Source organism: Cervus canadensis, chromosome 11 (genome assembly GCF_019320065.1).
Source record: "Cervus canadensis isolate Bull #8, Minnesota chromosome 11, ASM1932006v1, whole genome shotgun sequence".
NCBI classification, from domain to species: domain Eukaryota; kingdom Metazoa; phylum Chordata; class Mammalia; order Artiodactyla; family Cervidae; genus Cervus; species Cervus canadensis.
This window is the reverse complement of record NC_057396.1, coordinates 33,416,645-33,435,262: the sequence shown is the minus strand read 5'-3', so window position 1 is coordinate 33,435,262 and position 18,618 is coordinate 33,416,645.

Here is an 18,618-nt window from a genome sequence, read left to right as displayed (position 1 = left end):
CAGCCAGAATTCTTGGTCTTCTTGCCCATCACCTCAGTGGGGACATAGCATTAGTCATGCTTCTTTCCTTCCTAAATTAGAGCTGGGGTTAATGCAGGGCAGAATCTCCCTCCCCTAGGTCCTTTAAAAAGTTTTTTCCCAAGACAAACCCAAACACCAAATACCTTCTCCACCTGCTTGCTAACATCTAGAGTTCCTCCAACAGAGAACACTACATTCCACAATTGGAGACCACATTTCAAATCTAAATAATAAACAACTCACATCTGGGCAGCTCTTAACAGTTTTCCAAACACGTCCAGCTGTTTTCAACCAATTACCTCATTTGACCCCCACAATAATCTGGAGCTGGAAGCATTAACATACTATCACCTAACATACTATCACCTGCATTACAAGCTGAGGAAATTGAGGCTCAGAGACATTAAATGCCTTTACAAAAGTTGTCCTAGCCCAGTTCTGTCTAACATCCATGTTCTCCCCGACCCCCTACTTCTCTGAAAGGAAACCATAATGACCTGACATGAGGGGAAACTTTCCCCTGATTTCTTCAGATCCAAGATACCCCCTAATTCCTATGTCTCTGAGATCTTTACGATCCTTATAGTTATTGCTGTTAAAATCTGTCAGTAGGGTAGGCTCTCACCAGGTGGCAGATGATACTCTGGTTTTATGGTAAGTTCCAGATTTTTACCTTAACCATGGAAGTCAAGTGTTTTTCTATATTTTATTATTTCATAATCAAAGTTATAGTTCAAAAAAAAAATAGGTGAGTATAGGAGTATCCTTATAGATACAGATGATACAGATGACATGTATACTTAAAAGAATAAAGAGGTTGATTGTATGCCTATTAAAAAATTTTTTTTGCTGTTAACAAGCATACACATGTGTGCTCAGTTGCTCAGTCACGTCTGACTCTTTGTGACCCCATGGACTGGGTCCACCAGGCTCCTCTGTTCATGGAATTTTCCAGGCAAGAATACTGGAGTGGGTTGCCATTTCCTACTCCAGGGGATCTTCCAGATCCAGGGATGGAACTCATGTCTCTTATGGCTCCTGCACTGGTAGGCAGATTTGTTACCACTGCACCACCTGGGAAGCCCATTAACGACTTAGTCTAATTCTGTGCACAAAGGCACAGCCTCCTTCAAGTTTCCAAGATGTTGGCCAAGGCACTCCAGGAGTACTGCCTTCCCATCCTGGCCTCTTAATTCCCCAAACTCCAGCCCAGTAGGAGAAGGCAGAATGCTTTTCAAACTTAAAAGGACATCAGCATCACTTGGAGAACTTATTCAAGCACAAATTTCCTTATCTCAATTCCTGAGATTCTGATTCAGTAGGTGTGGAATGGGCCCAAGAAATCTGTAATTCTAACAGATTTCTAAGTGATGATGTCACTGGCCTGGGGAATACATTTCAAAAACCACTAGACAAACGCAAGTCACTCTATCTGGCTCTCATAGGTGCCCCGTTTCCCCTGACCTCTCACCAGCACAGTGGAGGTGGGAGTTTGAGTTCCCTGCGACTCCCAGTCACAGTCTGGGGTCCTAGGGTGAATGATTAACCAGTAGCCTTAAATACTGTGGCTGGCACCAAACGAACTTCGTGTCACTTTTAATACATCTTTTTGCTGCTCAGCACTATCTTCTGATTAGACATTCTCTGATATCAATGCCTATCAGAACTTGGTATATTAGTAATTATAATGAGAGAAAATGCTAGTGTTTATTAAAGCTATCAGCTTCTGAGGTAGCTGTTGCTTTCATTGGCTCATCTAATCCTCACAACAATTCTGTAAGGGAGTTAACATCGTCAACTCCCTTGTACAGATGGGAAAACAGAGGATCAAGATGATAAAACCAGTAAGTTGCAGAGCCTTGACAAAACACCAGTTTTTCTGTGTCTCTCAGTCATTGTAGATACTAAGTGTTCAGTTTGGATGCTACAAATTGGATTCCTGGTTCCCTCAGATCAGTTTCTTTGGGTTTCTGGATTGTAGTCTTAGCATTTCCCCTACTGTCTATGTCTAAGCCTTCCAGCCGATCAGGATGCCCCATGGAGTCCCTGATCTAAGTCTCTGCCTTGGTTCACCACGCTGGACAAGGAAACAGCCTCTTCCAGAGTCTAAGGCAACAGTTTCCCAGATGGTGCTTTCTAAGGCAGAGAAACAGAACCAGACACTTTACAATGAGCTTCTAAAAATGTTATGTTGGTGAGTTGAAACAGCATCATAAAAATTCTTCTCTTATTTATGAAAGAACAGTGTAGATGCATTATGAAAGAAGAAAGAAAGTGAGAAAGGAGAGAGAAGGTAGCAAGGCAAGAAAGAGGTAGGAAGAAAGGAAAGAGGAAAGGGAGAGAGAACCGAAGAGCCAACCTAAGGAAAAAAATAGTAAAGAAACAAAAGGAAATTCTTCACAGTTCTTTCATGCTAGCGGACATCTTAATAAGAATATAAATTTAGGAGCTGTAGGACTGAAAGACAAGATAATGAGATTAAAAATAAAAAGGGAGATTGAGGATCTAAAAGAAACAAATTGAGGGCCCAAGTCACATCATTATGGAGCTAATACAAAAATTAGAGCAAGGAACAGGTATATTCCACTGAAAATAAATTATTTATATGGAGGAGACTTTGAGATAATCACAGCAAGTGCAGATTAAAACAAAGGTATTTGAAACAAGTGCAAAAAAGCTAATATATTTTTTTAAAGCCTAACAGATAAAAAATAAGAAATATCCAACCCAAAGGTAACGCTTTTTAAAATTGTCCAATAAAGGAAAAAAATTGAAAATGCAAATTGAAAGACATACCATGTTCCTGGAAAATTTAATACTGACAGCTCAAAATATATCTCTACTAGTTAAATAAGAACACTTCAAGCATTCAGTCAGGAAGAGCAAACCATTACGAGGGGTTAAAATGAAGCTTGCCTCAGCCTTCTCCACAGAAGCATTTAATGACAAAAGACAGTGTTCACAATGATCTAAGAGAAAGAAAGTGCACTCCAGGATGTTGTAACCACACAAAAACGTTGTTAAATATAAAAGCAACAGACTCTTAAACCTGAGAGACCTAGGAATATAGCACCCATGAGCCCTTCTTAAACAAAATTGTGTGACAATGACATTCTGCCAATTAAGAAATAAAGAAGTAGGAAAAAAGAACTTAGGAACTGAAATACCATGAGAGAGCACTGCTGCTGCTGCTAAGTCGCTTCAGTCGTGTCCGACTCTGTGTGACCCCATAGACGGCGGCCCACCAGGCTCCTCTGTCGCTGGGATTCTCCAGGCAAGAACACTGGAATGGGTTGCCATTTCCTTCTCCAGAGAGAGCACTAGTGGTAAGTAATAAGTCTATTTAATATGTATACTAGTATTAAGCACTATCTCTCAGTGGAGCCTGACCCAACTGCCCTACTCTGGCAGGATATGCCCTAGCCCACCTGAGCTTTCTGCATCTCCTTCCCCCTGCTTTACTTGTTGCTTTTATTTTATAGCACAGAACTGGACACGGAACAACAGACTGATTCCAAATAGGGAAAAGGGTATGTCAGACAGTATATTGTCACCCTGCTTATTTAGCTTATATGCATTAGAAACGCTGGGCTGGATGAAGCACAAACTAGAATCAAGATTGCTGGGAGAAATATCAATAACCTCAGATATGCAGATGACACCACCCTTATGGCAGAAAGTGAAGAGGAACTAAAGAACCTCTTGATAAAAGTGAAAGAGGAGAGTGAAAAATTTGGCTTAAAACTCGACATTCAGAAAAGTAAGATCATGGCATCTGGCCCCATCATTTCATGGCAAATAGATGGGGGAACAGTGGAAACAGTGACAGACTTTATTTTGGGGGGCTCCAAAATCACTGCAGATGGTGACTGCAGACATGAAATTAAAAGACGCTTGCCCCTTGGAAGAAAAGTTATGACCAACCTAGACAGCATATTAAAAAGCAGAGACATTACTTTGGCAACAAAGGTCCATCTAGCCAAAGCTATGGTTTTTCTAGTAGTCATGTACAGATGTGAGAGTTAGACTATAAAGAAAGCTGAGCATGAAAGAATTGATGCTTCTGAACTGTGGTGTTGGAGAAAACTCTTGAGTTGCAAGGAGATCCAACCAGTCCATCCTAAAGGAGATCAGTCCTAGGTGTTCATTGGAAGGAGTGATGTTGAAGCTGAAGCTCCAATACTTTGGCCACCTAATACGAAGAACTGACTCGTTTGAAAAGACCCTGATGTTGGGAAAGATTGAAGGCAGGAGAAGAAGAGGACGCCAGAGGATGAGATGGTTGGATGTCATCACTGACTCAATGGACGTGAGTTTGAGTATGCTCTGGGAATTGGTGATGGACAGGGAGGCCTGGCGTGTTGCAGTCCATGGGGTTGCAAAGAGTTGGACATGACTGAGTGACTGAACTGAACTGAACACTTTCAAACATACCTTATGTTTTACTCTTTTATTCTTCATTATCTGCCCCCGTTCCCCCTCCATAGAAGGTAACTCAGTCAGCATAGCTGGGATTGAACGAAATGTGGGATGAAATATGGGAAATATGCTAATTACAGAGCTGATAGTCAAAACTATATATCTGAACAACGTAAAACAAATTATGTAACTAACAAAATTCAAATTGTGTGGGGAGGGGAGCTGGAAAACTTGGGAGAGTACTGATGTCCTCACCTTTCACAGCCAAAACACAACTGATACTAAAATTGAAACATGTAGTTTAAAAAGAAACAACAGCTGCCACTTCAATATACATCATAATCACTTTGACCAGACTTAAAAGGATTTTTTCATAAAATACTGTCCTACAGTGGAGATGCATATATTCAGTAACCTGTAGTTTGACTCTGACATATTTTCTTCCATTAAATTCCAGGAAAGTTAAAGGTAGTACTTCCAATTTTCTAAACAGTGTTTAGAATTATTTTGCTTTTATTAAAGTGTTTTAGATATCTATTTTTCTATCTATATGCACAAATACAATAATAACAGCAATGATGTTTAATTATTCTCAAAAGGATTATTTCTGAGTAGTAGTATGTGAGATTATTTTACTAGTTTATCTTTAAACTTTTCTCTATTATACTTTTTAAATATAATTTTTCAAATACAGTTGGTTTGTTTTGTTTTTAAAAGGGATAGTACTGACAGCATATATGTCATCTAGGAATAGCTATAGAGACAGATACAGATATAGACAAGAGATATGTGTGTGCATGCTAAGTCACTTTAGTTGTGTCCAACTCTTTGTAACCCCATGGACTGTGTAGCCCACCAGGCTCATCTGTCCATAGGATTCTCCAGGCAAGAATACTGGAGTGGTGGCTATGCCTTCCTCCAGGGGATCTTCCCAAGCCAGAGATCAAACCTTCATCTCTTACGTCTCCTGCACTGGAAGATGGATTCCTTATGACTAGCCACTACCTGAGAAGCCCAGATATGGATATAATATATCTGTATCTCTACCCGTATCTGTATTTCTCTACATATCTTTATCTTCTATGTCTATGTCCATATATTCTATATACACACATACACAGATATAGAGATATGGATATATAATAGATATAGATGTTTAACATCCATGGTAAGAATAGCAGAGCTTGAGCTTTAATCTTCAGCTGACTTGCATTTCTTTCTGCCGACAAGAACTCCCACTTGCCAAATGGAAGGAAAGAAACTAATGCTGACTGGAGAACCCACTGAGTGTTTCTCAACTAACTTATGGTTAGACTTATGGGGTAGGAATAATCTCCCTTAGATGAAAACTTTGAGGCTCAGGTAGGCTGTGATTTGTCTGATTTGGTACAAGTAGGAGGGATCATATGATGGTAATAACTGTGTGCCCACCATGAGTCTGACTCCATGCTAGGCATATCTATAAAGAATCACTTTTTAAATCTTTACAACAGCCTATGATGCCAGCAATTTTTGCTCTTATTTTTAAAACATGGTTCAGAGAGAACTGTACAGCCAAGGGTCACACAGCTAGAAAGTGGCCTGTCCCATGCCCAAACCCAAGCCCATGCCACACCGTCTCCTTTACCTGTGCTCTCTCTAGTCTGGAAGAGGAGTCGCCCATAGAGACTGTGCCTGGCCGCCCTCGCCCCATCGAGGTCTCCTAGTGAGCACAAATCAGCTGCTTGTTGAGAACCCACTGTGTCCTCTGCTGCTGACCGCAGTTGTGAATCCGCTTGTCCCCTCCTGGGTGCCCCTGTGGAGCTGAACACAAACGGCGGTTCCGGTGATTACCTGAGATGGATGCTCCAAGGCCAGCCTGGGAACTCGTGCCCCTTCTCAGCAGGTATTTCTTGGCTGGGTCTGAGACAATAAACGCTCAGCCAAGAAAGGGGCCCCACTTATGGACGGTGGGAGTGTAGACAATGCACCCTTCAGCTGAGCGTCAGGAGATCCAGATTACACCTCCTCCACCACCATCCCTCTGTGGTGTGACTCTGGGGAAGTCGTTTGATGTCTCTGAGCCCCGTTTTCCCTATAAATAACCTGAAAATGTTTCACTGCTGGACAATTTCCAAAGTTCCTGGCTCAATACTTCTGTGACTCAGTCAGAGAATGAGTGAGGTCTTTTTTTTTGGTAGTGTCTGGGTGGTTGGGGGGCAGGCTTCTCTTTGAGAAGGTAAAATGGGGGCCAGGAAGCCAAGCCAGCAATGAAATGGAGAGCCTGGATTATCCTCAGATGGAAAAGGGGCGACTTAACAGATCAAGCCTTCAAGGCTGTGGGGAGGGGTCTCTGCCACAGGCCTTCACTTTCTCCGACAGGTGGGTCTTGGCAGCGGGACCACAGGCCTTTATGAGATTATCTGCTAATCATGGCCTGGGCATGAGCACCTGAGAGGTGTCACATGCAAAATGAGATGCTTTTTTATGATGCAGTAAAGGAGAGGAAATCGTCTTGGCCTCTTGCCTCATTTTGCACTCCGTAAGGAAGCAGGCATGCCGAGTCCAGCCTCTCCCTGGAGAGGGCTCTGAGAGCTCACGGTTTCTATCCAGGTGCTACCATTTCATTAGAGGGCTACAGGGAGGAGCTGGAGGTGAGCAGGAGAGACAGGCCTTCTTTTCAGACTCTTGGGAGAGGCGAGGGATTGCTCAAACCCAAAGATACTAAAAGTTTAGAAAAGCGAGGGTTACATACACAGTATTAGCAATGATCTAATACTCAAAACTGGAGAATAAATCACTGACCCCACTTGGGAAAGGAATTTCTCTCCAATGTTATTATTGGAACAATCTATTATATTTTCTCTGAAAAGTAGACCATGTCCAGAACCATGGCTCTTCCCAATGACCGCTCCCTCTCAGTCAGGGTATCTAGTGATGATTTTCATCCCAAAGATAAAACAGAGGATTTGACCACCATTTACTGCTGCCAGCTATGTGCCAGGAGCTCTGTTGAGTATGCATGCATTCATGAGATTGAAAGCAATGAGTTAATGCCGACCTGGTAGCTTTACATGTATTAATTTATTTAGTCTTTATAACAACACAAATTCAATCCAACAAAAAATGAAATAGATGTTATTATCAAACCCCATTTTACAGATGGGAACATTGAGTCCCAGAGATATTGAGTAACATGCCCAGGGTTACATAGCTAGTAAGTAGCAGGGCCAGAATGATTCCTCTGTGTGTGCTTTTAACCTGTCCCATAGCTGCCTCTCATAACTTACCATTATAAGTATAGGTCTCCAGTTTCTCCTTCCATGAAGCATCATTTTAGTCCTAATACACATAGGACATTACTCTCTCTCTCTCTCCTTCAAAATGTTAGGTATAAATCTTCTGTCCTTTGCTGCACCCTCTCTGAGGTTCCTGCCTGGGACAGATGGTTTGTTTGATATATGAACTGGCGGGAAGGTCTTCCGTTGGTCCATCCTTTTGTAACAGAAGGAAGTGATGGGTGGCTTCACTGGTTAGTGCTATTGATCCCTCCTATTATCAGGCGAGGGCGCAGCAACCCTCCAAGCAAGCAGCTCATGGTGACTTGCAGACCCATTTCCCGCCTCAGACAATTGACAGCTAAACTAAAGTGTAGGAAAGGACTCTCATTCTGGTGCCAGATGCCTCGTCAGCAGGACTGGTGACCCTGCACCTTGACCCTTGTGTCTATTTTTCAGAATCCAGAGTGAGGAGGAGGTGACCAATTAGCTCTGCAAAACAGAAACAACTCCCAACTTCAGAGTTCAAGCTCCATTCCTGAGCAACTCCAGGAAGCCTATCCTTGCAGGAGCCTCCCAAGCTCAGGTATTCCTGCAGGGTGACTGGTGGGGCTGGAGGTCACTCCAGCCATTCCTCTGCTCCCGCCTTAGGCTGCTACAGCCTCATTATACTCATAGTTCTTTGCCCCGCATTATCCTCACAGCTCTAAACTTCGGCTCTGACATAATTTTCCAATACTAAGACCAAGGAGGACTAAACATTTAGCATAATGTTGGTGAGGACTTGAGAATAATCAGAACAGAAAACACAAAAAAAGGAATAAGAAAAAAAAAATACCTCAACTGAATTCATCACAGCTCCTGAAGAACCCCAGGGGTACCTCCAAGGGGAGACCCTCTGACCTGCCGTCTTTATGTCACCCCTTCCCCACCTGTCACATAATGCAGGGATCCCCTCCCATGGAGTGCCTTTGCTCATGTGCTTCTATCCTTGCAAAACTTTTTAGACTAATAAAGAAGGGAGGGGAAATGTCCCACCTACAGTCTCTTCATCAGTCTTACCATTATTATTCGAGTCCTCTTCTGGGGTGCTGCTCCATCTGGGCACCTCAACTTTCTCCCTAGACTAGTAAGAAGAGAAACAAATAAACTGAGAAATAAACCATTTCTTCCACACCAATTGGTGCCCATTTGGCACCATCCAGAAAATTATCCACTGAGAAGCATTCCTAGGACAAAGCAGTTTCTCTTCTCATTTTCTCAACTTCACCATTGGCAACAGGAGCTGGGTGTCCCTTTTACATGATCCAAAACTCCATCAAAATGTTTGTCCAAGGGATTCCTGCAAAAATGATCCTATTCCCCAGGAGCTGCAGAAAAGACTGGGGTAGATGGCACAAAAAGAGCTTGTCCCAGCTACACGTGGTTCCAGGGCATCTACAGAGAGTCTCTGTGAGGTTATTTTTTTCCTCATTTTGCAGCTAAGGAGTTTGAGGCTCAGAGAATTTAAACACCATATCCATGGTATCTTTGCTGGTAACTGTTAAAAATAGCAAGTAAACATGAAATTGGTCGGAATTCCTGACACCAGACTCTGATTGGAAGAGACAAATCACAACTCCCAGTCCTCACGAAAGCCGGATGAGTTCATCCTTCCCAGCATCCTCACAGGCGGAGGGAGGGGTGGAGGAGGTGAAGATGGCATCTGCAGGCTGCCTGACGGGGCACCCTTGGGTCTCTGATTGTGTGATGGCCGTGGAATGTCCACCTCACTCCCCTGAGAAAAGCCCTTCCAGACCCAGAATTCCCTGGTCTACAATTGGTCAACTGTCTCATGTAAACAATTCTCTCTGCCCGTTGGTGTAGAGGACCAAGGTTGTAGGATCCCAAGTCAGTCATTTTCCAGCAATGGGTTATATCTTGACCAGAGAAGCCTCAAACGCAATTGCTGCCTGAGTTTCCTATCATACTAGTGGGTTTGCTCAATATATTCAGTCTTTTTCCTGGACAAGGGGTGTGGGGAGGTGGCAAGGCACAGAGTTGGATTTTTGAGAGGGAGAATCTAGACTAAGGAAAAGCTTTCAGCTAGCATATGAAAGGACAATGGCACTTTCACTTAGGCCCAGCAAGGTGCATTCCTACAATAGTTATGTCACTAAGGACACTTACCTACACCTGTCCTGGCCTCTATATCCAGCCTCCTCCCTCCCTATAATCCACACCCTTTTCTCCAACAATGTTAAACTCACTTAGGAGACTTTTGTGTGTGTGTGGCTGATTTTTTCTCTCTTTTTTTTTAATGATTTTGTTTTTTATTTATTTACTTATGTGCTGGGTCTTCTTTGCTGCACAAATGCCTTCTCCAGTTGCAGGGAGTGGGAGCTACTCTCTAAATGTGGTGCTCGAGAGTCTCATTGCAGTGGTTCTCTCTTGCTGCCGAGCACGGGCTCTAAGTGCATGGACTTCAGTAGTTGTGGCTCACGGGCTCTAGACTGCTTGCTCCGTAGTTGTGGCTCAGTAGTTGTGGTGTGTGGGCTTAGTTGTCCCACAGCATGTGAGATCTTCTCAGACCAGGGATTGAACCCGTGTCCCTGCATTGGAGGCAGATTCTTTACCACTGAGTTACCAGGGAAGCCCTCTGGCCACTTTTCTTGTTGTCTGAAATACCCTTCCTTCTCCTCTTCAGCTGATTAATTCTTGTCTTTCAAAGATCATTTAGGCTCAGGGATCACCTCCTCCAGGAAGCCTTCCCTGACCCATCCTTTTGTGTGGTCTTCCATAGCATTCAATGCTCAAGCATGCTTCCACCACCACATGCCTATGTTGCACTGTCCTTCTGTCTGTATTGCCTATGTAAGAGAACCTAAGGATGCATCATTAATAGCATGAAATCTATCCTCAGGCATGTCTAAGCCAGGTCAAGCAGAGAGGACTTCTTTTTAATATGGGCCCCCATATTACAATAACTCCTCCAATTTCCTTCCAATTCAATTCTTCTCATCACCATAATGACCTACCTCTAAAGAGGAAAAAGGAAGAGACATTATGATGACCACTAATCCTGCAATTTCCTTTAATATTCTACATAGGTGGGCATCATTATTACCCCCACGTATCCATCTAACATCCTGACTCACTCAAACCTTATATACATCTAGCAGCAGCAGTGGGCTGGCACTGGCCAATCACAACTGATGCTAACCTATCAAGACAAGTCCTGGAGCCCCTGGTGTACCAGAAGGTCCCACTTTCTGCTGACTCATGGGGAGGTGCATGTCAAAGAGGAGGTGAAGGTGTCCGTAGTGGGGGATGGATATGTGTATTAACTAGTATGAAAGCATCCTGATATTTTAACCACAGTTATCAGAAACAATAGCCTTGCAAATATTAGAGACCAGAAAGGCATCTCAATACTTATCTGACCTCACCATATTTCATGGAGGTTCCCATCGATCCCAAGTTAAGGTGTCCATAGACCTGTAGAATATATGGTATTTCTAAACTCTCTCATATTTTGCCTTGAAGAGATAATCTCAGAGAGTTTGAGGGGGCAGCTCCAAAAGTCCCTCCATTTTTAATAGCCTGTTAGATCTTCTGCTTTTTTACTATGAGGTACTCTAGCTTCAGAACTCTATAATCGAATCTGGTGTATATTCCTCAAGAACATTCAGCATCCAGGCTAAGAATCGTGGCTACAGCATACTCTCTTTTTCAAGGAGAATAGATTTATCAATATAATCTCCACCAATGGTAACTGTTTTAAAAATAACCATTCTTTTCAGTTATTTTTTAATTAAACAGATAATGCATGTATACATTTTAATTTTAAGAGTTAAGACTATAGCAGATAAAGGGAAAATCCTCTTTAGCCATCCTTCCTCTCTTCTCACTTCCCCCGAAGGTGAGTACTTTCATCGCTTTGTTCTGTATCCTTCCATATTCTCAGTATGTATCTACATACCTATATGTGCACATAGAAAACTAATAGCTTTGTTTTATTGCGTGCACTTGTTTTTTCAAATAACCTTTAAAAAAAAATTGTGTTAGTGTATAGTTGGTTTCAGTTCAGTTCAGTCGCTCAGTCGTGTCTGACTCTTTGTGACCACATGGGCTGCAGCACGCCAGGCTTCCCTGTCCATCACCAACTCCTGGAGCTTGCTCAAATTCATGTCCATTGAGTCGGTGATGCCATCCCACCATCCTCTGTCGTCCCCTTCTCCTACTGCCTTCAGTCTTTGCCAGCATCTGGGTCTTTTCTAATGAGTCATTTCTTCGCATCAGGTGGCCAAAGTGTTAGAGTTTCAGCTTCAGCATCAGTTCTTCCAGTGAATATTCAGTCGGTTTACAATGTTGTATTAGTTTCAGGTGTACAGAAAAGTGAATAAGTTATATATATACACACATATCCACTCTTTTGTAGATTCTTTTCCCATATAGGCCGTTGCTGAGTATTTAGAAGAGGTCCCTGTGCTATACAGTAGGTCCTTGTTAGTTCTCTATTTTATATATAGTAGTGTGTATATGTGAGTCCCAGTCTCCCCATTTATCCCTCCCCACCTTGCCCCCTGGTGACCATAAGCTTGTTTTCTACATCTATTTCTATTTTGTAGATAAGTTCATTTGTACTCCTTGTTCTTAGATTCCACATATAAGTGATATCATATTTGTTTTTCTCTGACTTAGACTTCCCTCAGTGTGACAGTCTCTAGGTTCATCCATGTTGCCGCAAGTGGCACCATTTCATTCTTTTTTATGGCCGAGTAATATTCCATTGTATATATATGTGACATCTTCTTTACATATCATTGTATCAGTTATCCTGCAGTTTGCTTTCTTTATTTAAAAATATGTTTTGAAGATCTTTTCATCTACTTCATTCTTTCAAGCTCTGGCTTAAATTCCATAGATCAGAGGTCTTATAATTTATTTAACCATCCTTATAAATGGGCATGGCTGTGGTTTCCAATTTTTCACTGTCACAGACATTATTTCATGAGCATTCTTGAGCATGTGTTTTTCTGCAGTAGATTCTTTGAAGTTCCCTTGCTGGATAAAAAGTTAGCTGTAAATTTTACATTCATTATCAATTTATTCTTCTGTCAATAGTGTGTGACAATACTTATTTCCCCAAACTCTTACCCATACTAGAGGTCATCAGTATTTAATTTTCCCCAATGTGGTGGATAAAACATGATTTCTCTTTCTCATCTTATAAATTTGTGACTTTCTCATCTTTAATGAAGCTGAGCATCTTTCCATAAGTTTATAGATCATTCTCTGTGGATTGCCTTTTGGTACCCTGTGGTAGTCAGACCTCTTTCTGGCCTCCAGTGACCCTCATCCCTTGTTATTCATGCCCTTGTATAACCCCTTTGTTGGAGGACGGGCTGGACCCAGTGGCTTGCTTTTAATGAATAGAACAGGGCAAAGATGACATTTTATGATTTCCAAATTTAGGTTGCAAGAGACTGTGACTTTGATCTTGTTAACACTTTTTTCCCCCTGGCTTTTCTTCAATCTGATGAAGCAACCTGTCATATTTCAACCTGTCCTATGGAGAAGCCCACATGGCAAGGAACTGAGCATGGCTTTCAGACAACAGGCTCCCAGTGTAACAGCCTGTGAGGATCAGAATCCTTCAACAGTCATGAGAGTGAGCTTGGAAGCGGGTCCTTCCCCAGTTGAGTCTGACTTGACTGCAACCCCAGCCAACACCTTGAGTCCAGTTTTTCATGAGACCTCCAGCAAAAAGAGCCAGCTAAGCCATGCCTGGATTCCAGAGCTACACAAACTGAGATCATAAATGTCTTAAGTCACTAAATATGAGAGCAATTTGTTATGTAGTGGTAGATGACTAATACATATCCTTTGCCTATTTTTCTATTTTTTGATTTGTAGATACTCTGTACAGCACAGTTGAATATCTTTTAAAGGTTATATATGTTGCAAATAGTTTCCACCAGTCTTTTGCTTATCATTAACTGTTTGTGTTGAGTCTTTTATTACACAGAACTTTTAGTTTTTAATGTCTTTAAGTGTATCAATATTTTCTTCCATGGCTTTGAAATTTTTGACCCTTGCTTGTAAGGATGATTGCTACCCCAGAGTTGTAAGCATAATTATTTGTTGACATCTTTCTTCCAACCTCCATTTAAGTCCCATGAGGGTAGCAGCTCTCAGTCCTGCTCATCTCTGTATTCAGTGCCTCACGGGGAGCTAGCTGGCATTCATGCAGAATGACTTTGCAAGTCTACATTCCTCCTTCTCAATAAAGTCTCCCTGGTGTCTAATCTCCATTCCCGGGCTGAGTGTGTGTACATCTCCACTTGCTCATTACTAAGAATGAGAACAGACGCCCTTCTAGCCTCTTCTGTAGCTTTCTCCCATCGCCCCCATCAAGTATTCTAATTCACACACTTCTTTTTACCTACACAGACTTGGCACTTAAATATTGCTGGCATGCTGAAGATCTCACATTCTAAAAGGAACGAAATGGAATAAAATAATTTGAATATATCACTTAAAATGCTGGTAAAAGCTCAATGCCAAGATACGTAAAAATTGACAGTCCAAATTAAATTTGAAGAAGACACAATTTGAGGAGAGGCTGTCTGAACTGCAAACATCACCCCCAAACCCTACCACACCTTAGACATTAACATGAAGTTAGAGGCTCAAAATCCTTCAAGCTAGGTATCAGCAGCATCTGAACCAAGAGCTTCCAGATGCACAAGGTGGGTTTAGAAAAGGCAGAGGACAGGTCTGACTCTTTATGACCACATGAACTATAGCTCACCATGTTTCTGTGTCCATGGGGATTCACCAGGCAAGAATACTGAAGTGGGCTGCCATGCTCTCCTCCAGGGGATCTTCTCAACCCAGGGATCAAGCCCAGGTCTCCCGCACTGCAAGTGGATTCTTTACCATCCGAGCCACCAGCAAAGTCCAAAAATACTGGAGTGTGTAGCCTATCCCTTCTCCAGGGGATCTTCCCAGGCAAGGAATTAAACCGGAGTTTCCTACATTGCAGGTGGATTCTTTATCAGCTGAGTTACCAGGAAAGCCCAAAAGCAGAGGAACCAGGGATCAAATGGCCAACATTCACTAGATCATAGAGAAAGCAAGGGAATTCCAGAAAATCATCTACTTCTGCTTCATTGACCATGCGAAAGCCTTTGACTGTGTGGATCACAACAAACTGTGAAAAATTCTTAAAGAGATTGGAATACCAGACCACCTCACCTGTCTCCTGAGAAATCTGTATGCGAGTCAAGAAGCAACAGTTAGACCCTTACATGGACCAACTGACTGGTTCAAAATTGGGAAAGGAGTAAGACAAGGTTGTATATTGTCACCCTGTTTATTTAACTTATATGCAGAGTACATCATAAGAAATGCTGCCCTGGATAAATCAGGCTGGAATCAAGATTGCTGGGAGAAATATCAATAACCTCAGATATGCAGATGATACCACTCTAATGGCAGAAAGGGCAGAGAAACTAAAGAACCTCCTGATGAGGGTGAAAGAGGAGAGTGAAAAAACTGGCTTAAAACTCAACATTCAAAAAGCTAAGGCCATGGCATGCAGTCCCATCACTTCATGGGAAATGGAAGGGGGAAAAGTGGAAGCAGTAACAGATTTTCTTTTCTTGGGCTCCAAAATTGCTGTGGATGGTGACTGTAGACTTGAAATTAGAATATGCTTGCTCCTTGAAAGAAAAGTTATGACAAACCTAGAGAGCATATTAAAAATTAGCGACACCACTTTGCTGACAAAGTTCCATCCGTCTAGTCAAAGCTATGGTTTTTCCAGTAGTCATGTAGGGATGTGAGAGTTGAACCATAAAAAAGGCTGAGCACCGAAGAATTGATGCTTTTGAACTGTGATATTGGAGAAGTCTCTTGAGAGTCCCTTGGACAGCAAGGAGATCAAACCAGTCAATCCTAAAGGAAATCAACCCTGAATATTCATTGGAAGGACTGATGGTGAAGCTGAAGCTCCAATACTTTGTCCACCTGGTGTGAAGAGCTGACTCATTGGAAAAGACCCTGATGCTGGGAAAGATTGAGGGCAGGAAGAGAAGGGGGTGACAGAGGATGAGACTGTTGGATGACATCACTGCCTCAATTGGACATGAATTTGAGCAAACTCTGGGAGATAATGAAAGACAGAGAAGCCTAGTGTGCTGCAGTCCATGGGGCCACAATGAGTCAGACATGACTTAGCCACTGAAAAACAACAGCATAGACAGAAAATAATGTGTTCAAGTTCAGGTAACTACTAAGAGGCTGAGCTAGAATTTGAACTCATATCTGGTTCAGTCCTGTGTTTCTCTGACCCAGTTGCACTATCCTCCTCAATGGAAATAGGGCTCAGCCAGGGGGGTGGGGGGTGTGATGTGAGGCTGAATGTTATTACTGCGTTTGAGCAAAGTCTGGGAGATGGTGAAGGATAGGGAAGCCTGGCATGCTTCAGTCCATGCAGTTGCAAAGCATCGGACATGTCTGAGCAACTGAACAACAGCAGTGAAAAGAGAATTTTAGCTGAGGGTTATTGTGGAGCAAATAAGACAGAAGGGCATGAAGTTCAATTTCACAGGGTTTTGCAATGGAAAAAGCCAGCTGAGGCCTATTTCCTTCGTTTTTGAAAGTGGTCTCATGCAGGAAGGATTGTTGAAGGTGAAGCTGGAGAAAAAGACTGAGTCCAAGATTTGGTGAGTCTGTTCAATGACTTTACAAGAGCTTGAACCTTGACCCGAGCACAGTCATCATCTTCCCCCTCCACCCAACTATAAGCTCCCTGAACTCAGGCACCTGATCTGTTTTAATCACTGACATACACCCTGCACCTAGGGCTTCCCAGGTGGCACAGTGGAAAGAATCTGCCTCTCAAGGCAGAAGACAAGAGATGCAGGTTCGATCCCTGGGTCTGGAAGATCCCCTGAGGTAGGAAATAGCAACCCATGCCAGTTATTCTTGTCTAGAGAATCCCATGGGCAGAGAAGCCTGGCGGGCTACAGTCTATGGGGTCGCAAAGAGTCGGACATGACCGAGAACAACACAGCAATAACTGCACCCTGCCCCTAGCCCTGTGCCTGGCTGGTGGCAGGTGCTAAATAGAGTTTTGTTGAACTGATTATTTTATGCTGGAGGTGAGCTGATGCATTTTCTGAAAAGCCAGCTCTGACTGAGGTATGGAGAATACATCTGAAGAGACCAGAGTTAGAGGCAGGGAGACAAACTGTTCAGAAAACTGATGCAGATTCAGTCAAAAATAGAGGGGGCTTGAGGAGCTCTGCACTGACCAGCAGTGACCTCACCACAGCTCTGCTTGACCTCAGGCCACTTTTCTTCACTGGCCTCTGTGACCCTATCTCTCAAATAAGGGATATGTCCAGCTGACCTTAGTGCTCATATCCTGAGAGCTCTTTTATCAGCCTGGTTAGACAGATACACTTGCATTTACAGGAGACAGGGAGTTACTTTCAGCATGGAAATTTAGCACCTGCCAGATTTTTGGTTTGGAGCCTCTGACTTCATGTAGTTGAGCTTCATGAAAGCAAATTGGAGGACAAAGAATATTAACTGTAATATCTATTCAAGGGTCCTTTATTAGCAGAACTATTAGTGGGCGGGGGGAAATCTACACATTTCTGAAATATCTGTTTTCTTCCCGTAAGACAGGGAACAGAATTCAAGCTTTCAAATTGTTTATAAAGTAATCAGCATTAATTTGTTCTGTTCAGGTTTTAATTATACACTGTAGGCCATTCTGACAGGACACCACCACCGCCAAGTCTGTCAGGAGATAATTTCCCACCAGGATGACCATGCACCTCATGAATTATACATGAAACTTTGTTTCCTTGTGACTGTTGCTAAAAGATGCTGTCAGACTCCTGAAATCTCCAAAGATCTGCAATTGTTTTTCAGTAAGTCTAATTAGCAGGAAGTAGGTGAGGAGGTGTTAAGAATGACTTCCCAGGGATATGAGATGCTGAGAGATGCTGAAAGGGTCCTTCCTCAGCTAGGGACCCAGTGGGCTCCATATAAAGTCAGCCTCAGCGGGTGGAAGTCAGGTCAGGTTACTAACTCCCACATAACCAACAGGCAACAAGATTTACACTTGTTCCCCCGGAGACTGAGCCCCAGCAAGGCAGCCAGAGACTCCAGACATAATTCTGTTATTCAAATGGAAGAAGAGTTTGATAGCTATGCTAATGACTTTTATCTGTGAAAACATAACTAATAGCTTGGTTTACATTTACGTACATTTATGAGCATAATTTTAGCACATAATTTTATTGCACAATAAAACATAATGCAGCATTAGTTGGCTTCACCAAAAAAAAAAAAAAAAGGATACCTTAGAGTGATCTGCATGTAAACCTTCACACCGCATTTATATGACAGTATCATTTAAAATGTTGACCCATTTGAATTAATGAAAGAGTTTCCCAGTTAACAATTAGCTGCATAAGGCCATTTCCTGTAGGCATAATATTTGGGGGTGATGCTTATGATTTGCTACATAATTCATCACAGCATTGATTGCTAAAGATTGTTTTTCAGTGCTGTTATTCTTACAGTTAAATTGGATTGAATGAAGGTGAGCCTTCTTGTGTTGCATGCACAAGCTTTCTTGGAGCCTGTGCAGCGTGGCTTCCATGTGAGGCATGTAAAGATACCAAACAGGCCAAAGGGAGTCACTCTGGACTTGAGGAGGGCCCTGCAGATGGGACACCTCTCTGCACAAGAGGTCTAATGGAGTAGAGCTCAGAGATGGGGCACAGAGGGCAGAGAAGGGTGGGGCATAGGTTGCAAATGACCAGCGTGAAACGAGGAGACAGCCGTGGTTGGGATGTCATAAGGGAAGGAATCTACGTGATCTTGGCTGAAGGCAGAGTCAGAAAGAAGCATG